General features: G+C 37.5%; 1 protein-coding gene across 3 annotated transcripts in view; it reads right to left on the bottom strand.

The window, feature by feature from the left end:
- The window catches only part of FZD3 (frizzled class receptor 3), a 107,632-nt gene that overhangs the window by 12,589 nt on the left and 82,673 nt on the right, over positions 1–12,370 (bottom strand). The gene's annotated exons all lie outside the window — the stretch shown is intronic.

Here is a 12,370-nt window from a genome sequence, read left to right as displayed (position 1 = left end):
ATTCCAGCCATCAGCATCTCTCACCCGGGTGACATGGGCCCAGAAGCGGTCCAGGTCAGACATGAGTTTGAAGCTGACGTCATAGCCCTGCCTGTCAGGAAGGTTTATCACTGCCAGGATGTTAGATGGCAGGAAGCCCATTTGGTGGCACAGAAGTTCACGGACCACAAACCTCCTGTCAGGCAGCTCCTCCTTGGCCCCTCTATGTCTGAACCTGACCACGTTCCTCCTCTTGAAAGCCTGACCTGTATAATTCACATTGGACATAAATGGTGACCCACGACTCCAGGCATTACCAGAGGAGGCGCCACTACTTCTACCCTCCTGCTGTACTTGGGGGCGCTGTGGTGGCTGCTGACCAGCCGTACTAGGGGGGTCTGACACTTGTGTGACTAAAGGGGGGAAGTGTTGTGCATCAGACTGTACAGCCCCCTCCCCACCATCAACCTCTATACTCTGGGGGTCACAAGCCTCTGAAGGCTGAACTAATGGTGGACCTGACCCCAGAGATGACCCCAGATCCCACACAGACTGTGAAGCGCTCCCCTCTGCAGACACATTATCAGATAAATCACATACAGTCATATCAGTGCAGTCACTGGCAGCATGATCCTGCACTACAGAGCCCAGCAAGCCCTGCAGAGCCATGTCCTGTGAACTCTCTGCTGCACTGCTGCCTTCAGGTAAGAGTCCACAGTCCTGCTGCTCTCTACTGCCCCCAGGGGCTTGTGGTGACTGCACTACTGTTACAGAGTTACCTTCAGGTATGTTTCCATAGTCCTGCTTCACCGTGCTGACTGCTGGGACTTGTGGTACCTCTGGAGGAGTCTCTGCAGGTCTCTGATGTTGCTGGACGCTTGCTTCTGCTTGTCTGTACAAATCCCCTTTTTCAAAAGGGAAGCTGGCTGGTCTGAGGAGTGGTCTTGCACAGGACTGCTGGATGTCCTCTTGTCTTGTACAGGACTGCTGGGTGTCCCCTGGTGAGGCTGAAGACTTGGGTGCAGCAGTAGATGGAGATGACTTTGTTGCTGGTCTTTCCTTATATCCCTCAAATCGCTGCTGGTTTCTGAAGGTCTCAGCGACTGGTCCCATCTGGTCCAATACGTCCTCCATGTCCTGCACAGTGTCAGCGAGCTGCACAGCGAGGGAGCTCAGCTTCTTGTCATGTACAGCATGGTTATTGGGGTTTGCTGCCTTTAGCTTGTATATACATTCTATCTGTTTCTGCAGCTGTAACTTTGTCTTTTTTAAAGTCTCAAGTCTCTTTACCAGAGCTGGGATCTGCTCGGCCAAACACAGTTCAGGCGCCCGCTGAGTATTGGGGGGCCGCGCTGGTGGGGTACTCACAGGACTCTGCTTCTGAGGTGGTATCTGTCTCGGTGCTGCTGTAGTCACTGCTGCGGGGTCACAATCTCCAGACTGGGGACTGGGCCCCTGGTTCTTCTCAGTGACCGCACTTGTGGCCCCCTGAAGCCTTCCTGGTGTACTCCCTCTGGTCCCCTCTGGCGTGCTTGTAACTTTTGCGCTGCTCCCGCTCCCATATCGTGTGCGGTCAGAACGTATCAGTACAGGCTGCTGCAGATTCTCCTGCATGGTCTGCTTCTCCAGGGATGTTCTCCTCTGTCTGACTGCAGGAGGGGTGGATTGTACCTGCAGCCATTACCTTACTTGATGAAGTTTCTTTCCTCACTTCCACAGCTTTCTTCTCATCTGTGCTTCTTGCTGCACCAGAACTGACAACATTCTGAACATTTCCTACATCCAGAGAAACTTTAGGATTTTCATCCATGGTTTGTGGTGTCTGGGGATTAATTCCCAGAATAGGCCGAGAAGCCTGGGCCTTGCTTGGGGAGCTTCCCCACCCAGGGTGGCCCCTCCCTGGGCTTTCTCCAGACATCAGGAGAGCAACACAGACACAACCTCTCAGCTAGGAGGCAGTATTATAGTAGTTATATTCTTGTATATAGGAGCAGTATTATAGTAGTTATATTCTTGTGTATAGGAGGCAGTATTATAGTAGTTATATTCTTGTATATAGGAGCAGTATTATAGTAGTTATATTGTTGTATATAGGAGCAGTATTACAGTAGTTATATTCTTGTATATAGGAGCAGTATTATAGTAGTTATATTCTTGTATATAGGAGCAGAATTATAGCAGTTATATTCTTGTATATAGGAGCTGTATTAAAGTAGTTATATTCTTGTATATAGGAGCAGTATTATAGTAGTTATATTCTTGTATATAGGAGCAGTATTATAGTAGTTATATTCTTGTATATAGGAGCAGAATTATAGCAGTTATATTCTTGTATATAGGAGCAGTATTATAGCAGTTATATTCTTGTATATAGGAGCAGAATTATAGCAGTTATATTCTTGTATATAGGAGCTGTATTATAGTAGTTATATTCTTGTATATAGGAGCAGTATTATAGTAGTTATATTCTTGTATATAGGAGCAGTATTATAGTAGTTATATTCTTGTATATAGGAGCAGTATTATAGTAGTTATATTCTTGTATATAGGAGCAGTATTATAGTAGCTATATTCTTGTATATAGGAGCAGTATTATAGTAGTTATATTCTTGTATATAGGAGCAGTATTATAGTAGTCATATTCTTGTACATAGGAGCAGTATTATAGTAGTCATATTCTTGTACATAGGAGCAGTATTATAGTAGTTATATTCTTGTATATAGGAGTAGTATTATAGTAGTTATATTCTTGTATATAGGAGGCAGTCTTATAGTAGTTATATTCTTATATATATATATAGGAGGCAGTATTATAGTAGTTATATTTTTGTATATAGGAGGAGTATTATAGTAGTTATATTCTTGTATATAGGAGCAGTATTATAGTAGTTATATTCTTGTATATAGGGGCAGTATTATAGTAGTGATATTCTTGTATATAGGAGGCAGTATTATAGTAGTTATATTCTTGTATATAGGAGGCAGTATTATAGTAGTTATATTCTTGTATATAGGAGGCAGTATTATAGTAGTTATATTCTTGTATATAGGAGGCAGTATTATAGTAGTTATATTCTTGTATATAGGAGGCAGTATTATAGTAGTTATATTCTTGTATATAGGAGGAGTATTATAGTAGTTATATTCTTGTATATAGGAGCAGTATTATAGTAGTTATATTCTTGTATATAGGAGCAGTATTATAGTAGTTATATTCTTGTATACAGGAGTAGTATTATAGTAGTTATATTCTTGTATATAGGAGCAGTATTATAATAGTTATATTCTTGTATATATGAGCAGTATTATAGTAGTTATATTCTTGTATATAGGGGACAGTATTATAGTAGTTATATTCTTGTATATAGAAGGCAGTATTATAGTAGTTATATTCTTGTATATAGGAGGCAGTATTATAGTAGTTATATTCTTGTATATAGGAGCAGTATTATAGTAGTTATATTCTTGTATATAGGAGCAGTATTATAGTAGTTCTATTCTTGTATATAGGAGTAGTATTATAGTAGTTATATTCTTGTATATAGGAGGCAGTATTATAGTAGTTATATTCTTGTATATAGGGGCAGTATTATAGTAGTTATATTCTTGTATATAGGAGCAGTATTATAGTAGTTATATTCTTGTATATAGGAGGCAGTATTATAGTAGTTATATTCTTGTATATAGGAGCAGTATTATAGTAGTTATATTCTTGTATATAGGAGTAGTATTATAATAGTTATATTCTTGTATATATGAGCAGTATTATAGTAGTTATATTCTTGTATATAGGGGACAGTATTATAGTAGTTCTATTCTTGTATATAGGAGGCAGTATTATAGTAGTTATATTCTTGTATATAGGAGCAGTATTATAGTAGTTATATTCTTGTATATAGGAGCAGTATTATAGTAGTTATATTCTTGTATATAGGAGGCAGTATTATAGTAGTTATATTCTTGTATATAGGAGCAGTATTATAGTAGTTATATTCTTGTATATAGGAGCAGTATTATAGTAGTTATATTCTTGTATATAGGAGCAGTATTATAGTAGTTATATTCTTGTATATAGGAGTAGTATTATAATAGTTATATTCTTGTATACAGGAGCAGTATTATAGTAGTTATATTCTTGTATATAGGGGACAGTATTATAGTAGTTATATTCTTGTGTATAGGAGGCAGTATTATAGTAGTTATATTCTTGTATATAGGAGCAGTATTATAGTAGTTATATTCTTGTATATAGGAGGCAGTATTATAGTAGTTATATTCTTGTATATAGGAGCAGTATTATAGTAGTTATATTCTTGTATATAGGAGCAGTATTATAGTAGTTATATTCTTCTATATAAGAGCAGTATTATAGTAGTTATATTCTTGTATATAGGAGCAGTATTATAGTAGTTATATTCTTGTATATAGGAGGCAGTATTATAGTAGTTATATTCTTGTATATAGGAGCAGTATTATAGTAGTTATAGTCTTGTATATAGGAGCAGTATTATAGTAGTTATATTCTTGTATATAGGAGCAGTATTATAGTAGTTATATTCTTGTACATCGGAGCAGTATTATAGTAGTTATATTCTTGTATATAGGAGCAGTATTATAGTAGATATATTCTTGTATATAGGAGCAGTATTATAATAGTTATATTCTTGTATATAGGAGCAGTATTATAGTAGTTATATTCTTGTACATCGGAGCAGTATTATAGTAGTTATATTCTTGTATATAAGAGGCAGTATTATAGTAGTTATATTCTTGTATATAGGAGCAGTATTATAGTAGTTATATTCTTGTATATAAGAGGCAGTATTATAGTAGTTATATTCTTGTATATAGGAGCAGTATTATAGTAGTTATATTCTTGTGTATAGGAGGCAGTATTATAGTAGTTATATTCTTGTATATAGGAGCAGTATTATAGTAGTTATATTGTTGTATATAGGAGCAGTATTACAGTAGTTATATTCTTGTATATAGGAGCAGTATTATAGTAGTTATATTCTTGTATATAGGAGCAGAATTATAGCAGTTATATTCTTGTATATAGGAGCTGTATTATAGTAGTTATATTCTTGTATATAGGAGCAGTATTATAGTAGTTATATTCTTGTATATAGGAGCAGTATTATAGTAGTTATATTCTTGTATATAGGAGCAGAATTATAGCAGTTATATTCTTGTATATAGGAGCAGTATTATAGCAGTTATATTCTTGTATATAGGAGCAGAATTATAGCAGTTATATTCTTGTATATAGGAGCTGTATTATAGTAGTTATATTCTTGTATATAGGAGCAGTATTATAGTAGTTATATTCTTGTATATAGGAGCAGTATTATAGTAGTTATATTCTTGTATATAGGAGCAGTATTATAGTAGTTATATTCTTGTATATAGGAGCAGTATTATAGTAGCTATATTCTTGTATATAGGAGCAGTATTATAGTAGTCATATTCTTGTACATAGGAGCAGTATTATAGTAGTCATATTCTTGTACATAGGAGCAGTATTATAGTAGTTATATTCTTGTATATAGGAGTAGTATTATAGTAGTTATATTCTTGTATATAGGAGGCAGTCTTATAGTAGTTATATTCTTATATATATATATAGGAGGCAGTATTATAGTAGTTATATTTTTGTATATAGGAGGAGTATTATAGTAGTTATATTCTTGTATATAGGAGCAGTATTATAGTAGTTATATTCTTGTATATAGGGGCAGTATTATAGTAGTGATATTCTTGTATATAGGAGGCAGTATTATAGTAGTTATATTCTTGTATATAGGAGGCAGTATTATAGTAGTTATATTCTTGTATATAGGAGGCAGTATTATAGTAGTTATATTCTTGTATATAGGAGGCAGTATTATAGTAGTTATATTCTTGTATATAGGAGGAGTATTATAGTAGTTATATTCTTGTATATAGGAGCAGTATTATAGTAGTTATATTCTTGTATATAGGAGCAGTATTATAGTAGTTATATTCTTGTATACAGGAGTAGTATTATAGTAGTTATATTCTTGTATATAGGAGCAGTATTATAATAGTTATATTCTTGTATATATGAGCAGTATTATAGTAGTTATATTCTTGTATATAGGGGACAGTATTATAGTAGTTATATTCTTGTATATAGAAGGCAGTATTATAGTAGTTATATTCTTGTATATAGGAGGCAGTATTATAGTAGTTATATTCTTGTATATAGGAGCAGTATTATAGTAGTTATATTCTTGTATATAGGAGCAGTATTATAGTAGTTCTATTCTTGTATATAGGAGTAGTATTATAGTAGTTATATTCTTGTATATAGGAGGCAGTATTATAGTAGTTATATTCTTGTATATAGGGGCAGTATTATAGTAGTTATATTCTTGTATATAGGAGCAGTATTATAGTAGTTATATTCTTGTATATAGGAGGCAGTATTATAGTAGTTATATTCTTGTATATAGGAGCAGTATTATAGTAGTTATATTCTTGTATATAGGAGTAGTATTATAATAGTTATATTCTTGTATATATGAGCAGTATTATAGTAGTTATATTCTTGTATATAGGGGACAGTATTATAGTAGTTCTATTCTTGTATATAGGAGGCAGTATTATAGTAGTTATATTCTTGTATATAGGAGCAGTATTATAGTAGTTATATTCTTGTATATAGGAGCAGTATTATAGTAGTTATATTCTTGTATATAGGAGGCAGTATTATAGTAGTTATATTCTTGTATATAGGAGCAGTATTATAGTAGTTATATTCTTGTATATAGGAGCAGTATTATAGTAGTTATATTCTTGTATATAGGAGCAGTATTATAGTAGTTATATTCTTGTATATAGGAGTAGTATTATAATAGTTATATTCTTGTATATAGGAGCAGTATTATAGTAGTTATATTCTTGTATATAGGGGACAGTATTATAGTAGTTATATTCTTGTGTATAGGAGGCAGTATTATAGTAGTGATATTCTTGTATATAGGAGCAGTATTATAGTAGTTATATTCTTGTATATAGGAGGCAGTATTATAGTAGTTATATTCTTGTATATAGGAGCAGTATTATAGTAGTTATATTCTTGTATATAGGAGCAGTATTATAGTAGTTATATTCTTCTATATAGGAGCAGTATTATAGTAGTTATATTCTTGTATATAGGAGCAGTATTATAGTAGTTATATTCTTGTATATAGGAGGCAGTATTATAGTAGTTATATTCTTGTATATAGGAGCAGTATTATAGTAGTTATAGTCTTGTATATAGGAGCAGTATTATAGTAGTTATATTCTTGTATATAGGAGCAGTATTATAGTAGTTATATTCTTGTACATCGGAGCAGTATTATAGTAGTTATATTCTTGTATATAGGAGCAGTATTATAGTAGATATATTCTTGTATATAGGAGCAGTATTATAATAGTTATATTCTTGTATATAGGAGCAGTATTATAGTAGTTATATTCTTGTACATCGGAGCAGTATTATAGTAGTTATATTCTTGTATATAAGAGGCAGTATTATAGTAGTTATATTCTTGTATATAGGAGCAGTATTATAGTAGTTATATTCTTGTACATCGGAGCAGTATAACAGTTTTTTTTAAGTCACTGCCCCTTTAAATTTCAATAGCCTCAAACAGATTCCTGAGACACACAAAACAGGGAATCACTTCTGATACTCTGTATCGAGCGGATTATGGGCACCGCCACCCTCTTTACCAAGACAATGTATTGTGCACTTCCTGGCAGAGGAGGATAAGACTGTAAACAGGCATTTGCTAATTAGCCGAGCTCCAGAAATCTTTGCACGCTAAGTCTAAAGCGCTTGTAGAACCGATGCCAGCCCCGGCCTTACAATAACAATGTGCAATATGAGCCGCCTCTCCAGTATCGCTGCCAAGGATCTGGGACCTGCACATATTCAGGATGAAGTCACCTCCACCCTGTATATCAGTTACCAGGTTGTGCGCCTGCTGGGTTATTTAGTGAATCAAATTCTATGCACATGGAAAAGAATGCAACACCCTTGATGGTAGTGTTTCCCAACCAGGGTGGCTACAGCTGTTGCAAAACTACAACTCCCAGCATGCCCGGACAGCCATTGGCTGTCCGGGCATGCTGGGAGTTGTAGTTTTGCGACAGCTGTAGGCACCCTGGTTGGGATAACACTGATCTAAGGGCCCATTCACACCATGCAATTTCCAAGTAGAATTTTGATCTGAAGTTCCACTGTGGGAAATCCGCTGCAGCAGCCTCCCATTGTTTCCTGCTGTAGAAATTCTAATTCCTGACTCTGCTGAAAGAATGAACATGTTGAATCCAGTCTAGACAATGCTCTGTGAGCTAAACATCCCGGACTCCAGACTGATACATTGTACATAACTAGTCCTGCTCTCAGCTGAGAAGTGATACAATTGTATCCAGTCTAGACAATGCTCTGTGAGCTAAACATCCCGGACTCCAGACTGATACATTGTACATAACTAGTCCTGCTCTCAGCTGAGAAGTGATACAATTGTATCCAGTCTAGACAATGCTCTGTGAGCTAAACATCCTTGACTCCAGACTGATACATTGTACATAACTAGTCCTGCTCTCAGCTGAGAAGTGATACAATTGTATTCAGTCTAGACAATGCTCTGTGAGCTAAACAACCTGGACTCCAGACTGATACATTGTACATAGCTAGTCCTGCTCTCAGCTGAGAAGTGATACAATTGTATCCAGTCTAGACAATGCTCTGTGAGCTAAACAGCCCGGACTCCAGACTGATACCTTGTACATAACTAGTCCTGCTCTCAGCTGAGAAGTGATACAATTGTATCCAGTCTAAACAATGCTCTGTGAGCTAAACATCCTGGACTCCAGACTGATACATTGTACATAGCTAGTCCTGCTCTCAGCTGAGAAGTGATACAATTGTATCCAGTCTAGACAATGCTCTGTGAGCTAAACAGCCCGGACTCCAGACTGATACATTGTACATAGCTCGTCCTGCTGTCTAGTCTAGACAATGCTCTGTGAGCTACACGCATCAGCAGCACAACTCTCTCTTCTGTCCTGATCTTTTGTTACAATGTATCAGTGCAGTCAATACTTTATGTCTCCAGATACATTTGCCTCCATATGTGACTGATCTCAGCCGTTCCTCTTATAATGCTGTCGGACTATTATAAGCTATTACGGATAGTGGCCCCTTAACAGATAGATGTACCAACTTGATTTAACCCACAAGCAAACAAGTGAGGTAATGAATGAAACGCATCTCGGGGCGGGCGGCATCAACCGCTAAGAGGGCGACAAGCAGGAACTTGTGTCGCCCACAATTCATTCATTATCAACGGAGAGGTATAGAGAATGTGGGGAGTAAGGGAGCATCCCAGGTACTTATCATTATACCGGTGCACTACAACTCCCATCATGACTGGCTAGATGAAGCCCATAAGGGGGTGCCCACATGTCCTAACAAGGCATATGGCAGTGTCCCCCCCCCTCCCCCTGGCTGTGGGTTCTCCAGCTGTTGCAAAACTACAACTCCCATGATGATTCAACAGTCTTTAGGGCATGCTGGGAGTTGTAGTTTTGCATATGCCGAACAGCTATAGGATGGTGAACACTTGTGAAGTGCAATGTAGTGTTTCCCAACCAGGGTGCCTCAAGCTGTTGCAAAACTACAATTGCATTGCGTTCTGGGAGACAATGGAGTGTTTCCCAACCAGGGTGCCTCCAGCTGTTGCAAAACTACAATTGCGTTGCATTCTGGGAGACACATTGTTTTTCATTGTTGTGTTAACAGAGTGTTTCCCAATCAGGGTGCCTCCAGCTGTTGCAAAACTTCAACTCCCAGCATGCCCGGACAGCCTTCAGCTGTCCGGGCATGCTGGGAGTTGAAGTTTTGCAACAGCTGGAGGCACCCTGGTTGGGAAACACTCTGTTAACACAACAATGAAAAACAATGTGTCTCCCAGAATGCAACGCAATTACAGAATCGCAGCTAAGGAGGAAAAAAAAATGGTCTCTCTGGCTCAAGCTATTGGAGCCAGAAAGTTGTACAGATTTGTAAATTACTTCTATATAAAAATATTAACCCTTCCAATACTTATCAGCTGCTGCATGCTACAGAGAAAGTTGTGTAGTTCTTTCAAGTCTGACCACAGTGCTCTCTGCTGCCACCTCTGTTCATGTAAGGAACTGTCCAGAGCGGAATCAAATCCCCATAGCAAACCCCTCCTGCTCTGGACAGTTCCTGACATGGACAGAGGTGTCAGCAGAGAGCACTGTGGTCGGACAAAAAGGAAATTTAAAAAGAAAAGAACTTCCTGTGGAGCATACAGCAGCTGATAAGTACTGGAAGGATTTAGATTTTTAAATAGAAGTAATTTACAAATCTGTATAACTTTCTGGCATCTTTCTGACTTTTTTCCAGTGTATGTACCCCCTTTAATAATGTTGTACGTAGAGATGAGCGAACTTACAGTAAATTCGATTCGTCACGAACTTCTCGGCTCGGCAGTTGATGACTTATCCTGCATAAATTAGTTCAGCTTTCAGGTGCTCCCGTGGGCTGGAAAAGGTGGATACAGTCCTAGGAAAGAGTCTCCTAAGAATGTATCCACCTTTTCCAGCCCACCGGAGCACCTGAAGGCTGAACTAATTTACGCAGGATAAGTCATCAACTGCCGAGCCGAGAAGTTCGTGACGAATCGAATTTACTGTAATTTCGCTCATCTCTAGTTGTTCGGAATAAAAAAAACAATGTTGCTTCCTGCCTAAAACAGTGTCACATTCCAGGTCGTAAGTGGTATTGCAGCTTAATGAAACTGAGCAGCAATACCCAACCTGTCTATAGATGTGGTGCTGTATTTTTTAATTATTGATATATATATATTATATATACTGTATATGTATTTTTTATATATATATATATATATATATATATATATATTTATTATATATATTTATTTTTTTTCTTTATTTTTTTCTTTCATTATTTTTTTTCTTTATAGTATGAAACAGCGCCACCCTGCAGGTTATATCAGGTACTACAAAAAAATAAAAATAAAATAATAAAATGGAATAAAACATGTCTTATCCCATCCAAGTAACTTAATAAATCCCGCCAAGGTAGCAATTATCCCGGGATTCCTGTACATTTCCACGTATAACAATGAATCAGGATGACCTGGCTGTGAACTAGGCTTTTAGCCGAAAACTGGCAATAAAAAAAGCCCCATTGTTGAAAGTCAGTTTCGTCCTTGTCAGATGCAGGAGAAGTGCTGAATCTTATCGGGGCTGTAACCAAACACTCCAAGAAAGTAAAGTTTCGCCAGTAGTTCCATTATACGAGCTGTTCTCCGAAACTTTGCGCAGCCACCTCGGGAGAGAGCCCAGCGATAGTCTCAAGTTGTGCAGATAAAAAAAACCTGAGCCTGAAAAGCGAGACCCGCGGATCAAGTTGCAACGGAGAGACATCTACAGTCAGGACGCTTCTCCGAACTGGAAATTCAGGTTTTCTGGGTGATCAATCTACTCGAGAAAAGCTCTAGCTCTGGGGCTATACACATGTCCGGTCCTATACACCTCAACCTATATCCCCGAACAATGCAAAGTGTATGCAAGGTCAAGGTGGAAGATGACCTGAACTGGGACAACAGCTACATGACCAAAATCTAAAAACATTTAAATAAATTATATATATATATACACTGCCCAAAAAACTAAAGGGAACACTAAGATAACACATCCTAGATCTGAATGAATGAACTAATCGTAGGAAATACTTTTCTCTTTACATAGTTGAATGTGACAACAAAATCACACAAAAATTATCAATGGAAATGAAATGTATCAACCCATGGAGGTCTGGATATGGAGTCACACTCAAAATCACAGTGGAAAACCCCACTACAGGCTGATCCAACTTTATGTAATGTCCTTAATACAAGTCACAATGAGGCTCAGTAGTGTGTGTGGCCTCCACGTGCCCGTATGACCTCCCTACAATGCCTGGGCATACTCCTGATGAGGTGGAGGATGATCTCCTGAGGGATGTCCTCCCAGACCTGGACTAAAGCATCCGCCAACTCCTGGACAGTCTGTGGTGGCTGGAGCAAGACGTCCCAGATGTGCTCAATCGGATTCAGGGGAACGGGCGGGCTAGTCCATAGCATCAATGCCTTCCTCTTGTAGGAACTGCTGACACACTCCAGCCACATGAGGTCTAGCATTGTCTTGTATTAGGAGGAACCCAGGGCTAAGCGCACCAGCACATGGTCTCACAAGGGCTCTGAGGATCTCATCTCGGTACCTAATGGCAGTCAGGCTACCTCTGGCAAGCACATGGAGGACTGTGTGGCCCCCAAAG

Source organism: Hyla sarda, chromosome 3, assembly GCF_029499605.1.
Source record: "Hyla sarda isolate aHylSar1 chromosome 3, aHylSar1.hap1, whole genome shotgun sequence".
Taxonomy (NCBI): domain Eukaryota; kingdom Metazoa; phylum Chordata; class Amphibia; order Anura; family Hylidae; genus Hyla; species Hyla sarda.
This window is presented reverse-complemented; position numbering and strand designations above follow the sequence as displayed.